Source organism: Aristolochia californica, unplaced genomic scaffold (genome assembly GCF_029961685.1).
Source record: "Aristolochia californica isolate CCGP_79_NKW_82.1479 unplaced genomic scaffold, dmAriCali1.0.hap1 SCAF_13, whole genome shotgun sequence".
Taxonomy (NCBI): domain Eukaryota; kingdom Viridiplantae; phylum Streptophyta; class Magnoliopsida; order Piperales; family Aristolochiaceae; genus Aristolochia; species Aristolochia californica.
Genome location: NW_027181804.1, coordinates 9,010,378 through 9,035,117, shown reverse-complemented (window position 1 = coordinate 9,035,117; position 24,740 = coordinate 9,010,378). Strand labels below are relative to the sequence as shown.

Here is a 24,740-nt window from a genome sequence, read left to right as displayed (position 1 = left end):
TACATTTTAAAATATTGGCAAAATAATCCAGAGTATGGTACTCTAACCATGGATAATTTCCTAAATTTTGATACTTTAGGAAGAAGACAGATTTGTACAAGACTTGTTGGCAAATCTCTGTGAATCCCAAAGACTACAAAAGAAAAGTAGTAAGGCATATAAACAAACATTATGTTGTTCTAACCAGAACAAAAATGTAGGAGCTTATGGTTGTAAAACCAACTCCCATAGGCAAAGAAAATATCCTAAAAAATTCCATAAGAAAAAATTTAGGATACAACAAAGTTCTAAAAATAGGTATACTCCTCGAAAGAGATACTTTAGAAAAAGAACAAATTTTGGCCTTACCACATCCAATAAAGGGTCAAATGCATATTGCCCAACGGGAAAACCCCCAAGCAAATGCAAGTTCTGGATATGCCAGAAAGAAGGACATTTTGCACGCGATTGTCCAAATGAACAAAAAAAAGGGCAGTACAACACCTACCTGATACTAGCCGAAGAAAAAGGATTGAAAATCATCCATCATGATGAAATCCAGTTAGCCAATGAAGTATATGAACTTCATCTTGAAACGGAGTCTTCCCCTTCGGAAAACTCAGAAAATATGTCGAACTCTTCAGGCACCTTCTCTGATTGAATCTCTGCCTACATACAAAGCTTGTAGCCTCTGGAATTTCTTACCCCGGGATAGGCTTTCACCTTCCCGATATACATCACCGCAGCAAGGGTGGTGATATAGTATTTACCTGATACTCTTACTCGAGAATTTTCTTGTGTTACAGATAGATACAATGGATCCCCTCAACAACATATTGACGGACCTAGCAGCAGCAATTGCCACTCTTACAGTATTGCTCTCTCCTACAGTCTCTTTTTTACAGTCTTTTAGTTCTTTCAAAATGAGGAGACTTATCCAAGAACTGTGCCCGCTACGGGTTAAGTGGAGACGTCTTACAACTCAAGGTTAAAGAATTAACCGAAGAGTTAAAAGAACTCACCAAAAGGCATGATATGTCAAGCTCCTCCGGGACTTCTACCGGATCTCCATTGCGAGAAAAGGAAGCCTCAACGTCAGCTAACAAGCAGACGGATGACTGTAGTGTTTTGATAAACACAGGTCGACCCGGGATTTCTATTGGTCATGCCAAGCATGAGAAGGAAATCACAACCCGGTCTTCTTTGAAGATAGGGAAATCATGGATTTCTACCTGCCAGTCTAGAGTTGGAAATGAAATCTTAACGATTTCATCGAAATCGGAAACAGGGACTTCTACCTGCCAGTCTTGAGCTGGAAAGGAAGTCACAACGGATCCCTCTTTGATGGAAACAAACTTGTCTAGAAATGAATTTTCATTCAAGACAAAATTGGTTACCCCGTCTGAGTTTACAAGGTTGCAAAGCCTCAATATGCCAAACAAAACAAGTTTTAATGAGTTTGAGTTTTTGAAGAAAATTCAACCTTTGAAACTATCGAACATCTTGTCTAAGGAACCCCCTCGCTACGCCCTCAAAAGGTGGACAATGTTCGTTCAAAAATAGAATTCGATCACATGGTTCAATTCCAAAGGTGGAATGAGAAAATCAGACAAGGGATGAACACTCCCTTCTGTTATGGTCCTGGGTTAAGTACTTATGTCTTCCGCTCCTAATAGGCCGGTCTTTTGGGTAGTATTGGCTAGGTGCTTAACATTTGGTATCAGAGTGGGCTCCCATGTCGCGAGTTCGAATCCTGGAGGGGGCGACCTAGAGGCCAGATTAAAATTACTGGTAGGCCGTAGGAACTTAACCCGGGTCCGGCCAGTGTCGCTAGAGTGGGCCGCCGTGGTCGTCGGCTCGCGAAGGTGGGGTGTGATGTTATGGTCCTGGGTTAAGTACCTATGTCTTCCGCTCCTAATAGGCCGGTCTTTTGGGTAATATTGGCTAGGTGCTTAACACCTTCTTCACGACTGAATCCAGCAACAGTTGGAATCAAGTGAAGTTGAGTCAAGAAATAGACTCTAAATATGCGTCCATACTTTATTCCTATGGATTCATAAAGCAGATAATGCTTCACTCCACCGATTTATCGGTTTTGGAGAACTTCCCAAAAGAGATTATGGAGGCTTGTCTCCATAACAAAAAGTAAAGGAATTCGGATTAATTTTGTTTCCTGCATTGCTGAGATCGTTAAGGACATCAAGATGTTTCCAAGCATCTCTGTCGTAACTCTTGAAGCCATCAAAGAAGGTGAAACTACACAGGAATATGATCCCAGACATATTCCAAAGGCAAAGCCATGCCCCGAAGCAGTCTGGCCAACCAGACGTATACAAAGGGCTCTAGCTTCTGACACAACTCATACAACAACTAGTTCAGAGGAAGAAAAACTTTATTTATAAGACATCCGTCCCATTGACGATTGTCGCAAAGAGCTATAAGGAGACACCTGCACCTGTTCAGAAAAGTCTCGAAGAAACACTGAAGAAACTCCTCAAAGAAAATATTCCCTTCAAAAAAAATACAAAAGAAGGTTTCTACAAGATGATCCAAAATTCTTTTCCAAAAGAGCACACCTGTTGACTGTGCACAGAACGACAGCTGTCAGAATGAAGGACAGTCAGCAGTCACGCCAGCCGACAAGTCAGCAGCCACCAAGGCAGAAGACAAAATCCAAGTCAGCAAAGGCGATAAAGAAAAAAGATTCTTGTACGTCAGGAAGATGACGTCAAAAGAAGAAAAATTATTAATACCCCTGCTTTCGGTGCCGAAAGGTAATACTACAAGGGCAAAAATGAAAAGACAAAAAGACAAAAGATACCCTTTGTCTTTAAACACGCATCCTTCGATCGAGGGTAAAGGGGGAAGAAAAAGAGAACCCCTCGGCTATAAAATCGAAGCTCCACCAGAGGTTCAGGCATTCGAAAAACAATCTACTCATTTCTGAAAGAAGAAGCGAAGATCTGAAGGTGATTTCCGGCGAGCATCCTCCGGCAAAGTCCTTAAAGCACGGTATGTGCAAAATAACTGTAATGGCTGAGTAGTAAAGAGGGAGCCGACTGGTACGGTCGGTAACTTCGGGAGCTATGTAGATATGTAGTTTGTTTTCGTTTTTAATTTTCTGCTTGTTTGTAATATTTCAATTCGTACAGTGTTTGTTTTTACTGTTCAGTTTCTGCATATATATATGAATCTCCATAGTAGTTGTTTTTACTATTCTAAAGTTATTGTTCAAAAGTTACTGTTCATGTTTACTGTTCACTCGCAATAGTAATAGTGCCAAATAGGACCAAGTTAGATACTTAGAATTATTCGGCTACATTCCGAGGTAGAAAACGAAATAGAGTTGTGCTCTACCCTACTAAAACAACCATAGAGCCGCATCAGTTGACATGTACGGCTTGGGGACCTCTGAAAACCGCGAGGTCGTATAACGATTTAGCCCACGTGGTGGTAAGCCGGTAGGAATAGGGTCAAACCCCGAGTAAGACTGAGTAGCAGCAGAAGTCATGTTGGGCCTATTAGATAGCTATTAGATGTCATTGATGAATTGAGACTCTTGTTATATCGGCTGGAATACCCGAGGCTGCAGGACTACTAGTCCGAAGAGACTCACTCGCCAAAAGGGTCGTTGCCACTGGTTTAACAATGCCACGTTACAGTATCTCAGTAAATCAGTAAATATCGACACAAATGAGTAAATAGCAGTAATATGTGATAGTAACCAACAATAATGTCAATAGGAAATGACTGTAATGTATGAATAATAATGTATATAGGAATAGTTATTTTTGTGTTGTCTGTGCATCTAGAGGTTCATAGACTGTTATAGTCATGTGTTTAGAAATGTGTTTATAAATGGTATCAGAACCAAGGATTAGGTTTGGTTCTTTTCGTTGATTTTTTGCAAAAGCTATTTTACAAATGACTTCCTGTAATTCTTTTCTAGTTGGTTTGTTATTAACCATTTTAATTTTCATCTCTCGGATAGGTGCTAATATCCTTGAGTGATTTATTTCTTGATCTACAAAACTTTGTCGGTCTGTAAGGAATTTTACTGTCTCTTGAGTATTTCCTGTTTTTAGTACCTCAAGGTGGGCATTGATTCCTCTGTTGAGTTTTTGTACTAATTCATTTACGTCGCTTTCTATTCCTACGTATTCTGCGGTGTATTTTTCACATCAACTTTTCATAAAGAAACTGTGATGCATATCACCAACTAAATCCATTATATTATTTAATATTGGATTAGTTTTGTTATACCATCCATGTGGATAACCTATTATTGGACAAACATGTGTATGTCCAGTTTTTAACATTGTATCGTATGAATGACCGTTAAGTTCCTTCTGACCGACCAATTGTGGTCTTTGGTACATTTGTAGATTACAAATGTACCAAAGATGTGACCGAGTTTGGGTCGTAACTATTTTGGGAGTATGTAAACCTAAACAGAAAGAATCAAAGTTAATCCTTGGCTCTGATACCATTTATAAACACATTTCTAAACACACCGCTATAACAGCCTATGAACCTCTAGATACACAGACAACACAGAAATAACTATTCCTACATACATTACAACCATTTCCTATTGACAGTATTGCTGGTTACTATCACATATTACTACTATTTACTCATTTGTGTCGATAGTTACTGATTTATTGAGATACTTGTATGTGGCATTGTTAAACCAGTGGCAGCGACCCTTTTGGCGAGTGAGTCTCTTCGGACCAGTAGCCCTGCAGCCTCGGGTATTCCAGCCGATATAACAAGAGTCTCAATTCATCAGTGACGCCTAATAGCTATCTAATAGGCCCAACATGACTTCTGCTACTACTCGGTCTTACTCGGGGTTTTACCCTATTCCTGCCGGCTTACCACCATGTGGGCTAAATCGTTATACGACCTCGCGGTTTTTAGAGGTCCCCAAGCCGTACATGTCAACCGATACGGCTCCATGGCTGCTTCAGCAGGGTAGAGCATAGCTCCGTTTCGTTTTCTACTTCGAAGCGTAACCGAATAATTCTAAGTATCTAGTTTGGTCCTATTTGGCATTATTTCGATACTATTACTATTACGAGTAAACGGTAAACATGAATAGAAAGCATGAACAGTAAACATGAACAGTAAAAATGAACAATAAAAACAACTACTGTGGAGATTTATATATATGTGGAAGTTGAACAGTAAAAACAAACCGTACAAATTGAAATATTACAAACATGCGGAAAATTAAAATAATGTTTCAAAAAAAAAAAAACAAACTACATATCTACATATCTCCCGAAGTTACAGGTCGTGCTATTGGTCGGCTCCCTCTTTACTACTCAGCCATTACAACTGTTTTGCACGTACCGTGCTTTAAGGACTTTGCTGGAGGATGCTCGCCGAAAATCGCCTTCTTCAGATCTTCAATTCTTCTTTCAGAAAAGAGTGAATTGATATTTGAATGTCCCAACCTCTGGTGGAGCTTCGATTTTATAGCCGAGGGGTTCTCTTTTTCTTCCCCCTTTACCCTTGATCGAAGGGTGCGTGTTTAAAGACAAAGGGTATCTTTTGTCTTTTTGTCTTTTCATTTTTTCCCTTGCATTATTACCTTTCGGCACCGAAAGCAGGGGTGTTAATAATTTTTCTTCTTTTGACGTCATCTTCCTGACCTACAAGAATCTTTTTTCTTTATCGCCTTTGCTGACTTGGATTTTGTCTTCTGCCTTGGTGCCTGCTGACTGTCCTTCATTCTAACAGCTGCCATTCTGTGCATAGTCGATAGGTGTGCTCTTTTGGAAAAGACTTCTAGGCCATCTTGTAGAAACCTTCTTTAGTATTTTTTTTAAGGGAATATTTCCTTTGAGGAGTTTTTTCAACGTTTCTTCGAGACTTTTCTGAACAGGTGCAGGAGTCTCCTTTTAGCTCTTTGCGACAATCGTCAGTGGGACGGATGTCTTATAAATAAAGTTTTTCTTCCTCTGAACTAGCTGTTGTATGAGCTGTGTCAGAAGCTTGAGCCCTTGTATACGTCTGGTTGGCCAGACTGCTTCGGGGCATAGCTTTGCCTTTGGAATATGTCTGGGATCATATTCCTGTGTAGCTTCACCTTCTTTGATGGCTTCAAAAGTTACGACAAAGATACTTGGAAACATCTTGATGTCATTAACGATCTCAGTAATGCAGGAAACGAAATTAATCCGAATTCCTTTACTTTTTGTTATGGAGATAAAACCTTTGCAAGCCTCCATAATCTCTTTTGACAACTTTTCCAAAACCGATAAATCGGTGGAGTGAAACATTATCTGCTTTATGAATCCATAGGAATAAAGTATGGACACATATTTAGAGTCTATTTCTTGACTCCGCTTCACTTGATTCCAACTGTTGCTGGATTCGGTTGTGAAGAAGGGAGTGTTTATCTCTTGTCCGATTTGCTCATTCCACCTTTGGAATTGAACAGTGTGATCAGATTCTATTTTTGAACTAACGTTGTCCACCTTTTGAGGGTGTAGCGAGGGTTCCTCAGACATGATGTCCGATAGTTTCAAATGTTGAATTTTCTTTAAAAACTCAAACTCATTAAAACTTGTTTTGTTTGGCTTATTGAGGCTTTGCAACCTTGTAAACTTAGATGGGGTAACCAATTTTGTCTTGAATGAAAATTCATTTCTAGACAAGTCCATTTCCATCAGAGATGGATCCGTTGTGACTTCCTTTCCAGCTCGAGACTAGCAGGTAGAAGTCCCTGTTTCTGATTTCAATGAAATCGTTAAGGTTTCCTTTCCAGCTCTAGACTGGCATGTAAAAATCCCTGATTTCCCTATCTTCAAAGAAGACTGGGTTGTGATTTCCTTCTCTTGCCTAGCATGACCGGTAGAAATCCCGGGTCACCTGTGTTTATCAAAACACTACAGTCATCCGTCTGCTTGTTAGTTGACATTGATCCTTTTCTCGCGACGGAGATCCGGAGAAGTCCCGAAGGAGCTTGGCATATCATGCCTTTTGGTGAGTTCTTTTAACTCTTCGGTTAATTCCTTAACCCTGAGTTGTAAGAGGTCTCCACTTAACCCGTAACGGGTACAGTTCTCAGATAAGTCTCCTCGTTCTGAAAGAACTAAAAGACTGTCAAAAAAAGACTGTAGGGTAGAAAGAAATACCGTAAGAGTGGCAATTGTTGCTGCTAGGTCCGTCAGTGTGTTGTTGAGAGGATCCATTGTATCTGTCTGTAACACAAGAAAATTCTCGAGTAAGAGTATCAGGTAAATACTATATCACCACGCTTGTTGCGATGTTGTATATCGGAAAGGTGAAAGAATATCCCGGTATAAAAAATTCCAGAGGCTACATGATTTGTATGTAGGTGGAGATTCAGTCAGAGAAGGTGCCTGAAGAGTCCGATATATTTTCAGAGTTTTTCGAAGTGGAAGACTCCATTTCAAGATGAAGTTCATATACTTCACCAGCTGACTGGATTTCATCATGATGGATGATTTCCAATCCTTTTTCTTCGGCTAGTATCAGGTAGGTATTGTACTGCCGTTTTTTCTGTTCATTTGGACAATCGCGTGCGAAATGTCCTTTTTCTGGCATATCCAGCACTTGCATTTACTTGGGGTTTTTCCCATTGGGCAATATGCATTTGACCCTTTACTGGATGTCGTAGGGCCAGAGTTTGTTCTTTTTCTAAAGTATCTCTTTCAATGAGTATACTTATTTGTAGAACTTTGTTGTATCCTAAATTTTTTCTTATGAAATTTTTAAGGATATTTTCTTTGCCTATGGGAGTTGGTTTTACAACCATAAGCTCCTACATTTTTGTTTTGGTTAGAACAACATAATGTTTGTTTATATTGACAAAGTTTCTGAAGAATTGTTTTTACTTTTCGAAACGAAGAATCGAAGAAGCCCTTCGATTTTCTTTTCGATATATAGGTATAGAGATTTAAAACAGAAATTACACTAATACCCTTAGAAATATAGATATTTACAACCTCGTCCCTTATATACGATAACATCCCCCCTCAAATTGATGCTGGGAAATCAACCAACAACAATTTGCCAACCAAAAATTGATGCCGATGCCGAGTCATTGCTTTAGTGAAGACATGGGCCACGTGGAGATCCGAAGAAATGTAAGGAAGAGAAATCACCCGACTATCCAAGCTATCGTGGATAGAATGACAATCAACCTCAATATGCTTAGTGTGTTCATGGAAAATAGGGTTGGTGGCAATCTGAATAGCACTAGTGTTGTTAGCATGAAGAGGGATAGAAGTAGTCTGAGGGCAAGCTCCGCAAGAAGACTGCGTAGCCATACAATCTCAGAATAAGCAGTAGACATGGCACGATACTCAGCTTCAATAGAAGATTTAGAAACACGATCATGTTTCTTACATTGCCAAGAAATTAAGGCATCACCTAAAAACATACACCAACCCGTAGTAGAGCGACGGGTATCCGGACACCCAGCCCAATCAGCATCACTATAACCAATAAGTTGAAGGGAGGAGCCTGTAGGAAAGAATAACCCGCGAGTAGGAGAACCTCGAAGATAGCGGATGATACGTCAAACTGCAGGAATATGGAGATGACGAGGAGAGGACATAAACTGACTGACCTGATGAACGACATAGGAGATGTCGAGGCGAGTAGTGGTCAAGTAGATGAGACTCCCAACCAAGCGCCGATAGATAGTAGGGTCATCGAGAAGGTCTCCTTCATCTTTCTTGTACCTGACATTGACCTCCATAGGAGTAGCAACAGAAGAAGTGTCCTCCAAACCGGCTAAGGTAATAATATCTTGAAGATACTTATGCTGGTTTAAGAAAATACTAGTGGCCCGATGATGGACTTCCAGGCCTAAGAAGTACGTGAGCTGGCCAAGATCTTTCATATGGAAAGTGGCATGTAACACCTACTGCAACTTGGTAAGCAGGCCAGAGTCAGTGCCAGTAATAATGATGTCATCCACATAAACCAAGAGAATGACCATGCCCGCAGTAGACTTATGATAGAATAGAGATGAATCATACTGACTCTGTGTAAACCGGTGGAGAATCAGGGTGCCACGAAATTTCTCAAACCAAGCCTAGGGGGCTTGCTTAAGCCCATACAGAGGACGATGAAGCTTGCAAACCTAATCAGGAGAGGAGGTAGGCATACCCGAGGGGAGCTTCATGTATACATCTTCCTGGAGGTCACCGTGGAGAAAGGCATTCTGCACATCCATCTGATGCAGCGGCCAAGACTGAGAGGCTGCAATCGTGAATATAGTACGGACTGTGGTCATCTTGGCAACTGGTGCAAATGTCTCCTCATAGTCACTCCCATATTCTTGTTTGTTGCCCAGAGCTATTAGGCGAGCTTTGTACCGATCCAAAGAGCCATCAGAGCGAAGTTTAACCGAGAAAACCCATTTACTGCCAAGAGGCTTAATCGGAGGAGGGCAAGGAACACTATCCCAAGTGTGATTCTCCTCAAGTGCTTGAATTTCTGTTTGCATTGCATGCTGCTAACACTCATGTACCATAGCCTGTTTGTAACAAGTGGGAATGGAAATAGAGGATAAAGGAGTGACAGGAGATACAATGGAGGAGAAACCATACCGATGAGGAGGCCGAGAAGGGCAAGTAGACCGGCGAAGAGCGGGGGAAGCTAGAGCAGGAGGAGGATCAGGCGCCAGGACAAGATCAGGAGGGGGCACAGAGGAAGTAGAACCAAGCTCATGGCCACGACGTCGGCCATACACAAAACCAGGTTTGAACCGTTCCACAACGAGTGGAGAATCATCAAAGCAAGGTAGAAGAGATAAAGAGGCAGACGGATGCTCAACATGAGATGGAAAAAAATATTGATTTTCAAAGAAAACCACATTCTGAGAAACACGTAGACGACGAGCAAGTGGATCATAACAAACATAACCCTTTTGAGGGATAGCATAACCAAGAAAATCACATTTAACTGATTGAGTTGTAAGTTTATGTCGTTCATGAGCAAGAAGATGCACAAAACAAACACAACCAAATGTCTGAAGAGCAGAATATGAAGGAGAACGGCCAAACAACTTAAAGAAGGGAGAACCATGATGTAATGTAGGAGAAAGTAAACGATTGATCAAATAAACCGAAGTAGAAAGCGTTTCACACCAAAAACGAGAAGGAATTAAGGATTCAAGTAAAAGGGTGCGGACCACATCAAGAAGATGACAATTTTTCCTCTCAGCAACACCATTTTGTTGCGGTGTCGAAGGACAGGAGCGCTGAGAGACGATCCCTGTGCTTTGAAGAAAGTCTTGAAACGCATGAGACATGTGTTCACCGCCAGAATCAGAGCGCAAGACCTTGATTTTGGCAGAGAATTGAGTCTCTAGAAGCGCAAGAAAACGCTTGAATGCTAAAAAAAGGTCGGCCTTAGCCCGTAGAAAGTAAACCCAAGTAAGCCAACTACAGTCATCAATAAAGGTGACAAAGTACTTGTAATGCGCATGAGAAACAACAAGAGCAATTCCCCAAACATCAGTATGAATAAAATCGAAACATTGTAAAGCATGAGAGGCATTATGAGGAAAAGGTAAAACTTTACTTTTGCCAAGTTTGCATGACAGACATTCAAAAGAAAGATCAAGAGAAGAACACACTTTATGTCCCAAAACACCTGAATTAAATAATTTTCGAAGTACATCAGAGTTGGGGTGGCCTAGACGTTTATGCCACATCTTAGGTCCAAAATTAACAACATGACAGGAAAAGAAAGGACAGGAAAACTAGGATAAAGAGGAAAGAGTCGTTCCACTTTAGGCCCCTTCACAATCATCGTCCCGGACACTTGATCCTGCACAGCACAACCAGATCGAGAGAAATGGACATTACAATTATTATCGACCAATTGACCAACAAAAATAAGATTTGTGGAGAGGTCAGGAGACACGAAAACATCAGTTAAAAAAGAGGAAAGATCACCAACAACACTGATAGGCAGAGAACTGCCATCAGCGGTGTTAATTTTCTGATGGCCATCATAATTGCGGACATTGGAAAGAGAAACAACAGTATTGGTCATGTGATTAGAAGCTCCGAAGTCAAAATACTATGGCTTAGAAGAAACTTTAGGATTACCTGAGAGCCCAAAAGTAGAGAAAGCAGAAATGATCATCTGTTGTACCATCTCAGGAGTGAGTGTGGGAGGTGGGGCGGAAGTTGTAGGTGTAACAGGAACAACCGGCGAGGCAGCAGACAATGCAAGAGGAACAACCGGCGAGGCGACAGGCAATGCCGTAGAACTAGAGGCACCAGCGTAGGCAGGATAAACAGTATCCGGCCTCCGTGCAGGTCGAATGGAGCAAGTAGTGATGATATGACCGGGTTTCCTGTAGTAGCTACAAAACTTTCTAGGGCAATCCCAAAAAACATGACCAAAAGCTTTACAACAATAGCACTGAAAAACACGCATGTCTCGTCCCTTATTCCTCGCCTGGGTTGCATAAGCCACAGTGACAGGGGCACTAACGTCAGCCCGATGTTCGATGCCCACCTGAGTGGCTAGACGCTGCTCCTCATGGAGGAGTTCACTGAAACAAGTAGCTAAAGAGGGGATAGGATGACGATTCATCAGATTAGACCGTGCAATGCCAAAATCGGAACGGAGCTTCATCAAGAATTGATCTCTCTTGCTTGTTTCATACACTGCTTGAATATCAGAGAGAGCTATAACGAGAACAGTAGAATGAACAATATCGGCGTAGTCAGCCCAAAGGTTTTGAAAACCTGAAAAATATTCCTCAATGGATAGACTGCCTTGTGTGAAATGAGCCATCTCATACTCCGATTGAAAACGCTGAGCCGAGTTGTCTTGATGATAAACTTGGGCGAGATAACACCACATGTCAGCCGCAGTTCGATAAGGCCGCAAATTGAGAACAAAGTGAGGCTCAACGGAGGCAAGGATCCAGGTCATGACCCTAGCATCCTTGACTGTCCACTTGGACAAAGCCTCGGCCTCCCGAGGTGAGGGAGCAGTCCCATCTATATGACCCCATAACTCCTTGCCATGACAAATAAACGAAACTGAAATTCCCAGGCACTGTAATTTTTACCCGTGAAACGGATAGGGAACTGGTCTACTTTATCAGATGACATGATGCCCCTACGTGAATATGAGCCACCCTTTAATGGCTGTAGCGGTAGAAAAGGGTCGCGGCAGATGCTGACACGTGTACCGAGTAAAAGAAACGTCGTGGAGTGCGTCGCACACCAAAAAAAAAAAAACGAAGCCAATGACCCCGTCGAACACCAAAAACGAACCGTCCAATACCAAAAACGTAGATGGTCCTGTTGAACACCAAAAACCAAAATGCCCGAGAGAGGAGCTGCCGAAATTCGCTAAATCCGAGAGAGGAACCTCCGAAATCCAAAAGAAAAACCCACAAGACCCTCCAAAATCCACTACAAATCAAGAACTGAGAAAGAGGGAAAGATAACGCACCTCTGAGAGCACAACACCGAGCCGATTTCTCCACCACCGAACCGAGACCGCCGAAGGCACCGAAAAAGCTCAGAAAAACAAAAAATCAGGGCGCGGAACAAAGCTCTGATACCATGACAAAGTTTCTGAAGAATTGTTTTAACTTTCCGAAATGAAGAATCGAAGAAGCCCTTCGATTTTCTGTTCGATACATAGGTATAGAGATTTAAAACAGAAATTACACTAATACCCTTAGAAATATAGATATTTACAATCTTGTCCCTTATATACGATAACATATATGCCTTACTACTTTTCTTTTGTAGTCTTTGGGCTTCGCAGAGATTTGCCAACAAGTCTTGTACAAATCCGTGTCTTCTTCCTAAAGTATCAAAATTTAGGAAATAATCCATAGTTACCGAAGATAGGAGGGTTTTTTCCAACTAATAAACATAGGATCTTTTCAAGATCAATTCAATGAGAGACTGTTCTCCCACAAACAACAACTCTCACTCTTAGACAACTAGCCTCAAACATGCAGAGCATACACAAACCATAGAGTTGTGGACTTTTCTTTACCCACCAACTTCTATCAATAAATTCTTTTCTTTTCTTTGTGTTTCCTTTTTTTAAATTGCCTCTTCTTACTATATCATGTAAGAAAATGTTATAAGTTCTCTCCTTTGTATATTATGTAAGAATATTTTCTATTTGATGATTATTTGTTTGATGCTAGAAGGAGTTGAGCCATGCATAAATGCATGGCAATGTATTATGATGCATGTACATGCATTTTTTTTTTTGGAGAAACATAAAGATTCCTTCCCAACAATAGAAAAAGGAAAATGGAAATAAAAAAAGATTGTGACCATTGTCATGATGAGAAATTCAAAAAGGAAGAAAGGCAATCCATCTTTCTGAAGTTTCAAACCTGTATGATCCATCAGGTTGCTTCATTGCTGCATTCAAGAAGAAGGATGCAGCGAGGCATTTGCGAAACTGAAGCATGTCATCTCCACATGAAGAAATACGTAGACCTATCTGTCGGACGTGGCCTTGAATTTGGCTGAAAAAAAGACAATGAACCACAAATGAATTGGATATATCATATGAAAGATGCTGTTTATCCCAAAAGCACAATTAGGGGAAGCTTGGTGCAAGGAACTTGATTACATGGGAAAGCAAGAAACAAATCATAAAGACTAGAGTCAGTGTAGAAGTAGAGCAAAGGAAAGATGTTTGGTTTCTCGGCTACACATCTTAATGAACTGACTAGTAAGAATCAGACAAATATCTTTATGGCAAGTAATCTAGTATTCCATGAAAGAACAAGATATTAAATAGATCACCATCTTATAAAAAAAAACAATAATCAGTGGAAAGACATGCTTGCATATTCACTTCAAACACCAGTCAAGAGATAATCCCAATAAAGTTTTGTCTCCTAACCTGTTTTCTCCACTTTATAGAAAGTAGGACACATTGGAAAACTATGTGCAACTTGAAGGAGAGTCAAAAGCTATAGAATAGGGTATTGATTTTTTTTTAAATGAAAGTAGGGTCTTTCTTCAGTTAATTATACATTTCTTACATTTCATAATTATGTATTGTTTAAACACTTCAAGTAATCATATTAGTAATGGTAAGAGGCTATTCTCAAAAAAATAAAAGTAATGGTCAGAAGTTCAACAACCTTATCTTCTTGTACAAGTTGACGTCTCTTCTTTCTTTTACTTTCCATTCATGAAAACGATTGAGCATGCCTCTTACCACCCACAACGATTGAGTAAGGAAAATCATGACCACCCAAAACATTGAGCAAAATCTAGTCACACCAACCTGTGAACATCTCGAGCATGCCTCAGAGAACGATTATTGATGAAATTTTCCCAGCACCATTTACTCAAGTTTTTCTCTATTGATTTCTCTTTCATATTTGCCTTCTTACTTTCTCCAAACACTCTGTGCAGATGCCCTAAATACATTTACCTAGGTTATATGATCACCCTCTAGACTAGCAAAGGACTTCCTCGCAGCTCTTGCCTATTATCCAAGTAAAATCATTGTAAGCCATTAAAGATTCAAATCAACGAGTTACAATTCCTTTTTTTATCAAAATGTATTAGAGCATGAGGAAAGAAGAGTGCTCAAAGAATTTAAAAGCATGCACCTAAGAATATTCATTAGTTGAGGCACGTTACAGATATAGTGCAAAAAAAGAGGCAATGACTACCATTGTAATTACACCTTTTTATTTAATCCAGTGAAAAATGAGACATTCATGACAAGAGATATGGAGGGGCTTCTTTATTTTTTTCTTCTTAAAGCCCTTGATATTTTTGTAAATGCAACAAGTTCTCTTCAAAAGACTCAGCTGGTTTGTGAAGCTACCAAAGATCAGTATTGTCTTATACTGTAGAAAAGTCATCTTCAGCCATAAGAGGACTTTTAAAGTGCTGAACATACAGCTGCAACCACTTCAGAAGCACCTTAATTTCTGAGAAAATTCAGAAGCTAAAAAGGGGTCTCCCCTTTAGTTCAAGATCAACACACTCAATGGCAAAACTTGAAGAAAGATCATCCCAAACATCTTGTCGTCTTAAATTTCCTTCCAATACCCTCTGCTTAGCTACTCTGCTTTTCCTGTCGAATGATGAGGCTCTCTCCATGCCAAAACCTCCTCTCCACAGGATCCATCTCTTTTCTATTAATAAAATCACCTTTCATCATCATTGTCATCTGAGCTCATGAAGTTGATTAATATTTCAAAACTGACAGCTACTGCTAAGTTAAATTAATACCCTGGGGATACCAAGGGATGGTCCATGCTAGGCTTGAAAATACAGATTGGTACAAACCACTCAAATAAATTGGCTCTCTTTTCTCATTGACTTGTCCTGGGCAATGGTCTAACCGCCTACATAATTCATGCAGGTGTACTTGACAAGCATATATGTTAGATAAGACTTTACGACATTCCATTTCACCACCTTGAGAAACAATGATAGGCACATGAATCACTTCATAACACTTCCTATGCAAACATTAAGGATGATGAAAGACAGGTAATATACACGCGCAATATATGCAATACGTCCACAAGATTATCAATTATAGATATGGCAGTAGCAGTCGAGCTTTTCCCGAGGCACATAAAATATAGACTCCATAGATAACATTGCAACAGTTATCAGCATTTCTTCCAAGCAGTTGAACTCACTAGCTAAGATGAGTGCTTTTGCATAAATAGGATCCAGGGGCAACCGGGCCATCTGACGTCCAACCGGATCTGACAATTTATAATCATCAGTCAGTGCTCCTAGCACAAGTAATTGCTCCAGTGACTTTACAATGGCCATCCTGTTGCAGGTCATTGATGCATTAGATACCATAACGAACAAATTATGACAAGTGTTTCTACAGCTTTAAAACTCCTTTTAGTCAATGTTATGGCCAAACATACTGTAAGAGAAAATCTTCTAAATCAATTGAAAAAGGGAAATTACAATATCAGCCCTTTCAAAACAAGAACACAAACAAGAAAAAACTACAACAAGGCCCTTTATTTTTTCTTAGATGAAAATAACTATGTATTTAGTTAATAAATAAACACCCTTGTGAAAAGAGAAGTACATGGGGGTTTATGGAACAAAGTCAATATACATCAACCCAGAATGCCAAAAATACAAACTAAGAAAGATGAGTTTACTGATTACTGAAATATAAACTTTTTGTTTTCTCTCCCACTGATTAATGAAATTGGTTAATAAACCCAATCACGGGAAGCCTTCAATATAGACATACTATAAAAACATTTGTTTCCATCAAGATACACTTCTCACAGCTTAAACATTAAAAACAACTTAACATTGTAGTGAATTTTCAAATATGAACATTAAATACACCTTCAAGGTCTCTCCTGTTTACTGTAAAAAATTAGGAGTTCATTCTCTTACCTTGAAGGTTTTTCCATAAAATCAAACCCAATAACGTCATCAACACCGAGAGCCTTAAGTTGTAGAGCAACATTTGATCTCAGGAACTGTAGAATCCATTAGTTTGCCAAACTCAGACTCAGGGTACAACCGGAAGCATTTGCCAGGACCTTCACGCCCTGCACGACCACTATAACAAATATTTTCATTCAGTAACAGTTACACCATGAATGGTCCAGCAAGAGATATTATAAACTAGACATGGACTAAGATATGGCAAATCTCAGTGCTGCCTGATTTGCTTTTTTTGAAAGCAAGAATTGAGGAAATTGAAGCATCATAACATAAGTAAGGAATTTAAGAAAAGAAGGAGCAAAACAATTTAATTGAAGAAACAAAACACAAAAAACAGCCCTGAAAGAAAAATTTCATGTGATGTAGGATGAAAGAGCAAAATTAGTGTAGGCTATATAGCGGTTGCTTTCTCTACCTTCTGACCTAGAGAGTTTTGTATATAATTCTAGCCAGCATTTTGAACCAATCAAACACAACTCCATTAGAGTTTGGCAAACGAAGATAACAATCTTCATTTAGAATATCATAAATTACAGGAAGAGAAGCCAACTTGCTGAGATTCAATTTCCAATTCTCCACAATCAGTAACTCGCCCCTCCAATAAAAATAATAGGTTGTCCAGTAGCAAGTTGGCAAATGTGATACCACATTCTGTCTGCTCCTAACTACACATAGGATTTTACATCTATTCTAAATCTTTTCTTCCTAATAGAAAAGAAAAAAGAAGAGAGCTTCAGAAGTATAATTCGTAACATCTTTTCCAAAAAGATATAAGAACGGTTATACAAATATGGTTCCAACCTAGAAATAGTAACCAAGATGACAATACTTGACCGAGAATCACACAGGCCAGAATGTCAAGGACCATTCTGGTCTGGATCAGTACCCTCCCTGAATTTGACAGTCTTCAACGGGGTGTTATAAAGGACAATTGGAAACTTGTAACTTGGCATTCAGTGCCCTGGAGAATTTACTGCCAGATGGACTCCCCCACATGGTGTAATAAAGCGTGATATTTATGGTTGTGTGTTGGGCTCTGTGGCATTCAAGTTGACACCAATTTTTTCACTGAGTGGTGCTCCAGGGCAGCTGATCCTCCTTGGCAGCTTTTGAAATCTTTTCATGATGTTTCCTCCTTTTCTATTTTTACTTGAAACCATGTACAGAGATCAGCCATTCATTTGGCTGACTCGCTTGCTAAGCAAAGACTGTCCCTCCAATCAAGCGTCATAAATGGGACACACTCAAGGACTATGAAGGATACCTCCTTTGAAGAACCTGTGCTTTTGAAGTAGGAATGATAATTAGTGACTCCATTCCTGTAACTGGATTGTAAGCACGAGCTTTTACCAACCCTGGATCTATCACATATTTGATTCCAGAAATTGTTACAGACGTCTCTGCAATATTTGTAGCCAATATGACCTGCAGAAACACATAAACAAACCATTAATTTGCCATGATCAGCTTTGACCAACCTGGCATTATGATATCAATATCTTTTCTTGTCAAATCGTTAAAATATTTATTATGTTGGGTGAAGGTCCATCCCACAATAACTTGCTACCTTAAGAGGCTTATTATCCCACTTATAAAGTGAATAAAATCTCTGCCACTCAGACATGCACAAGTCAGTCTTGCACCAAGCTCCCACACCATGTCTAGTTGGGCCCAAGTCCATCCCAGAATGACTAGCCAATTTAGGAGTGTTTTTTTACCCTAGCCTACAAGACGTTGAACTTTGCTTTTACCCACGGTAACAATCAAAAATCTCAACAAAAGCTTTTTGTACCTCTGCTTTTTAAGTTTGCTAGCATATATTCAACATTGTATGCATCAAATTTTAGTGTATGACAATTTTTTTTCTATTTCAAATGTTTATGTCCTGTTGGTCTTGCTAGATAAAAGTTCCACCATTTTCTGTCTTGAATGTATACTCCAAATCTCAAGATGGTTCACTAGACACGAGAGGTGTCATCATGGAGCTCATGTTCTGGCCCATTGTGTTCTCCATATTTTTATATACACATGAGAAAAACACTGTCAATGGACAAAAGTCTCACCTTATGTATCCTGTACTTGAACCCATCAAGTAAGTTGATCAAGAATGAGGCGCATTTTTGTAGTAGAGTAAGTGAAGTAGACTAAGTGTCAAGTGGGAAAAGTCCCACATTGAGAAGTGTTAACAAAAATTATTTAATTATAAAGTTGAGCAATAGGCCTCCTAAGTGACTAGTCATTTTGGGATGGAATCGGGCTCAACCAAACAATGGTATCAAAGCAAGTTGTGTGTGAGAAGCTGACGCCCAATTAATGCTCGCCCAGGTCATTGTGTTGTGTGGGCTCTATGAGGTGAGAATTAGGTTGTTTGTGTGTTGTGGACACGTCAAAACCCATTATGTGTAAGCCAGGATGTGAGGGAAAGTATTGAGTGGGAAAAAGTCCCACAGTGAGAAGTGTTACAATTTAATTATAAGGTTGAGCCATATGCTTCCTAAGTGGCTACTTTTTTTGGAATGGAACCAAACTCAACCTATTACTAGGCATGAAAAGTATTTTTGTGGGACAAAAGTCCTACATCAGTTAAAACTAGGAAGATCTCAGCTTATTAGTGGGGAAGGTATACTAATTTTGACAAGACATTTTGGGCAAGACCAGGTCCACCTTCAGTATAAATGCTTTATGTTGCAAAGAAACAGACAAACACGCACAAATACTGAATTCTAGAGAGTTTTTGCTGATAGCAGAATTGAAGTTATAGTTAATATACCTTGCGAGAGCCAGGAGGAGCTGGCCTAAATACTTGCATTTGCTGATCTGATGGAAGAGCTGAATATATAGGAACAGTTAAGATTTTTTGACTGCCTTCAGGCAACTGCCTGACTCTTTCTTGCACAAGCCTTTCAACGGATTCTATTTCCTCCTGCCCTGTTAAAAATACAAGTATATCACCAGGTCCCTCCTCCACATGTATCTGACATAGAAAGGAAGACTTGCAATTAATCCATTTCACTGACAAATATACTACACTTACCTATTATATATATATATATATATATATATATAGAGAGAGAGAGAGAGAGAGAGAGAGAGAGAGTATGTCAAACAAACAAACAGGATGCCCAAAATTTAATCAAGTTCATGAATGGAACCAAACTAAAGCAGGCTGAATTGAAGCTCAAACCCATGCCACTAAATCTAGTGATACCCACTGAAAAGTTCAGGTTACAGAATAAGACCAAAAGAAAGTACGCCTGAAAGTTTCTGCCAAGTATTCATACATTTCTCTTATAAACAAATAAATAAATAAATAATCTTTTATAGATTGCTTCTTGAAAGTCAACAGACAATCAAAAGAGAAGATTACAACAAAAAACAAAGACTGGGAGCCTCCAAGTACTCTGTAAAATTTTGGTTTACAGCTACAATGGTACAAGCAATGCCTTCATAGAGAAGGAAGAACTAGAAACAGGAGCAGCAGAGGGGAGAAAGCAACAAGCTAAAGAGGGAAGAGAAATTGCAATAACTAGTGGAGGCCATCAGTCCTCAATTGTCTATAAGCCAATTTGACGTTTGGCATTCATGAATTTGAAAAATTATCTAGATAAATGTTTCCAAAACCATATAAGTCATTGAAACAATATTAGGCAGGTTTGACTTCAACCCAGTTGAACTGGTGTGTCATAAGGAGTAACATATTCGTATAATACATAAATTATTTTCTCCTTTTTTCAGAAACCAAACATTAGTAGTTAGCAACCTGGTTAGAAGTTTGAAAATTCGAATCCCACTTAATGCACTTCACTTTTAGCTTCAAAAATCAAGAAACATCAATACATATAAAGCTGGAACCACATTGATAGCAAAACAGAGCCCGTTCAGCCATCCGGTTTATCGGTCAACCAGTTCACTCAGCTGCCAACTCATTGGATTTTTGTATGCCAAAGCAGTTTCTGCTGAAGAGCTGGACAAGACTTTGGTTTTGGTGCAACCAAAATGAACTGGCTAATCCAGTCCAGTTCTTACAATTTTTTTTTTACACAACACTGTCCGGTTCTCATGACATGAATCAATGAAATTCATGCCTTTCTGATTTCTGTTGTCAGCTCTTCCTTTTACAACAAGCTCAATTTGTAATTTTGTTATCACAATAGTAACATTCAATTGATAAAATCATGCCTTTCCTACATTTTCCGGTTGCATTCAAAGAGAAATTAGTCAGACCACAGCAAATTCTGCTTTACTTGATATGAAACAGCTTGACATCAGAGCAACAACTCCAACATATAGAAATATTGAAGGAATTAATTTAAGATGCCTATTACCTGGAAAATAGTAATCAAGGCAGCATCCAGATAGTCTGGTTCAGCATGGTAAGTATAAAAGTATATCCACTGGGTATTGTCGCCCTTGGATGTGAACAGCTCTTGCCCCACCAAAGAACTCAGAAAATCCCCTCGCATCCAAACCTGCAGACATAATAATCACCTTCAAAGGAGATATCTTTGCACCCTGACAAGGTTTCAGATAACTAATAGATAGAAATTCATCTTTTTCATTAGATGCTTCACCACCGGTTTTAATTTTATTGAAGATATTTTGCTGGATGGTAGGCCTTGACCTGGCGATTTGCACACCTTTCAACAAGCCTAGCAGTACATCTGTGTGAACTGTTCTCTCATGAGCTTCATCAACAATTATGACTGAATATTTGGATAATAATGGATCCAATAAAGCTTCCCTGTAAGGCGTATTGAGCTATAATCTGGCTAGAGATGTTAGAGACGGTACAAGGAAAATCTCTGTTTTCTTCAAGATTCAATTATCATCTATCAAACATAATTAGTTGGAAACAAAAAAACTTCTGGATAACTAATCACTACACAATAAACAAATCCAAATTCTTATATATCGAAGAAAACAATATTCATATGCTTTATATATAGTTAAATAACTTCCTTCATACAAAGGCATGTACTGGACCCATGCAGCAATGAAGTAAAGATACAAAAGAATACCAATTTTAAGACTGTGCCACATGTTCTTTGATAAGATTGAACTTGTCTAACAAATTCCTCACATTTTTTTATCGGTCAAAACAAAAAAACAAATGCTTTGGGATGACAAGGACACAAAATTTATTGTAACAAAACAAAAAATTTATAGGTATTATATACGTAGATTATGCTCAATTTTAAGTAGAGGTTATGCCCAATCTTATACATGTATTATATATATATAGGTATGCCAAATTTTATACAGAGGTCATGCCCAATTTTATGTAAAATGTATGCATAATTTTAGATACAATTTATTTTTTATATATTTTTTGAAAAGTTTTAAATGTATGTTGAAGCTCAAGCTCGGTTAAAAATTTTAGGTTTGAGCTCGATAACAATTTTGGGCTCAAGACGAGGTTCGGCTCGAAGGTCGGCTCGAAATATTTAAATCAAACTCAGCTCGAATATAGGTAGGTTCAGGCTCGGCTCGGCTCGATGCCACCCCTAGAAGCGATGTTTCAGAGGTTCGCCAACTAAGATTTGTTGATGTAGCGAGAGGCAGCTAGGGTGTTCGTAAATTTATAGTGCTAGTTAGAGTTGGCACTTCGACGTGGCAAAGCTACTTCTAGTAACTTCTACGGTAAAAATCGGATGAAGTAGGAGAAGAAGAACAACATACAAAGAAAATTGCCTTTGTACTTTGTGGCAAGTATCCAGTTTTAGATTCGTATTGGATCTTTATAATCCGAGTTGTATGGGTTTTATACATCCATATTAATTACATAAAATATAATATATAAAAATATAAACTTAAATTCATATAAGTTTAGGTCCACATACATTTCATTTTTACTACAATAATACATAATACTTAAAAATTAACTTTTCTTAATCCTTAGGATATAGGTCGATAAATGATGTATATGGGCCGATATTATGATGTGTATCACCCACCCCTTAAGGGCAGTATCGGATACAACATTAGAAGTTGGAATTTGGAACATACGTACTATGTAATAGATATATAAATTATATCTCTAAGTTTAAGCTTAAAAATTATTAAAGTTTGTATTCTGGATTTAAAATTATTAGATAATTAAAATATGAGACGTTACGATAATGTATCAATATCTAAAAAATCTAATGTGTATTTCTCGTGATACTTTCAAAACAAATTTTTTTCAAAAGGATATAAATAATTTTATTTTAAAAAATATATATAATAAATAAATAAAATTTTACTTTAATAGAGTTTTCCACTGGATAAATAATTAATTTTTTCCCATAACTAAGAGGATGAGAGATTTTGATTTACATATATATATGCATGACATATATACGCACAAAACATAATATTTTCTTTTAGCTAAAACTAGTCAATAAATTATAAATTCAAAGGATTGAGGGGTATAAATAAGCAAAGTTTTATGTAGCAAAGGTATGAGCAATAATTGAAAATTTGAGAATGCATAATTCTAAATCATTATTTATATGAAACACTTAACAAAAAAAAAACAAATTGATTCATTATTTCACAATAAAATTGTACAAATACATCAAACACTTTGATCTTATGGGGGGGTTAGTGCACATGACTCAGGACATGATCTTCATGCGCATTACGCAGTTCATGTCCTGAGGTCGTTAGGGAGCACCGAAATTCATGTCATGTATATGATCATCCATGACTCAGGAGTTCATGTCCCAAGAGTAAACGACAGAAAGTGCTTTCCACCCAATTTTGAGAATCATCTACATGACTCATGCGCGGGGCTCTCTCTGGCTCACACCGTCTCGCTCATTTCTCCTCATTTCATTCCCACACCTCTCTCTCGTTCCCGCAGCCCCTCTGTCGTCTCCCTGAACCCCAAGCTCTCTTGCTCCCTCTCTCGTCTCCGCCATCCCTCTCCGGTCTCCCTCTCTATTGCCTCCATCTCTCGCTGCGAATGTCCTTCCGACGTCCTTCTCCATCTCGGACTCGCTCTCCCTCTAAACCTCCCTATCGCTTCTCCCTCTCTCTTATCCCTCTCGGCCTCCCTCTCGTCTCTCTGTCTCTTCGCCCTCTTTTCTCCCTTGTGGCATCTCACTCCCTTCTCCCTCTCGCTCTTTGCTTTTCCCCCAAAATCCCCTCCGATTTCCTGCGATTTCTCCTATTTTAGTTTTGGTTTTCTTCGATTTTGACATTTGGGCTTAGATTTCTTAATTTCTACTTCGATTCAGCATCGATTTCCCCATTCGGCTTTGATTTCAGCCATCGGCTTCGGTTTTCCCCAAATTTCAGAAGGTATGACTAAACCCTAATTTTTTTCTGATTAAATGAGTGTTGTATTTGATTTAATTTTAGTTTCAGTGCCTAATTTGGGATTATTTGTGCATAATTGTGGGATTTAGTGTTACGGATTAGGGTCTAAATTTTTTATTAGGGTTATGGTTTAGTGTTTTTAGGGTTTGGTGCTCTGTATTTAGGGGTTAAGTTTTTAGGGTTATGGATTTATGGTATTGTTAGGGTTTAGGTTCTGGAATTAGGGTTTAGTTTTTTTTTCAATTTTTTTCAGTTAAGGTTTATTTGGTGATAGGGTTTAGGGTTTTAGGGTTTGGGGCTTTAAGGGTTTTTAAGATCTAGGGTTTTTTGTTTAACTTTTGGAATTAGGGTTTAGGGTATAGGGTTTAGGAGGTTTTAGAGGTATGGGGTCTAGGGTTAGGGTTTAGGGTCTAGGGTTTTTTTAAGGTTCTCAATTACGGTTTACGGTGTTTAGTCCAATTCAAACAAGGTTGAGTCGTCTACACGGGCGTCCATTAGCCAACGAAACCCGACCCCCATCACTGACGAGGTACAATTCGTAGTGACTATGAAGTCATATGGGGCTCTACCAGGGGTGTTCAGTGATTTTGGACTTGATGTGTGTGTGTGTGTGTGTGTGTGTGTGTGTGTGTGTTTGCATTGTTTAGTGCATCTCCAATGGAAATAGTTGATTAATTTTGAAATGTTGTTTAAAAAATTTGAAGTGCTATGGAATGTTTTTGTCATGTGGTGAGGAGATTTGGGTGTTATAAATATCCACCACATGGTATTTTCTTATTTGTGATTTTTGTTTCGTGACGGGTAATGGTTGTCTAACAAAGTTTTTTCCATGAGGACAATCTCGGATTTAGATTGAAAATGGCTGCAAGAAAACAACCAAGTGGTCGACCATATGACTTTTGGAGCTTTGAAGAACATAACAAAATGTTCGATCTTTTAGTCGAGCAGGTATATATGGGGAACAAGTTGCCCAATGGGGTTTGGAAGCACGAGGTATAT

At 38.9% G+C, this 24,740-nt stretch overlaps 1 pseudogene; it reads right to left on the bottom strand.

Annotated features, from left to right (window-relative positions):
- Positions 1-23,410, bottom strand: part of LOC137947618 (pre-mRNA-splicing factor ATP-dependent RNA helicase DEAH10-like) — a 28,647-nt pseudogene extending 5,237 nt beyond the window's left edge.
- Positions 23,411-24,740: the final 1,330 nt, after the last annotated feature.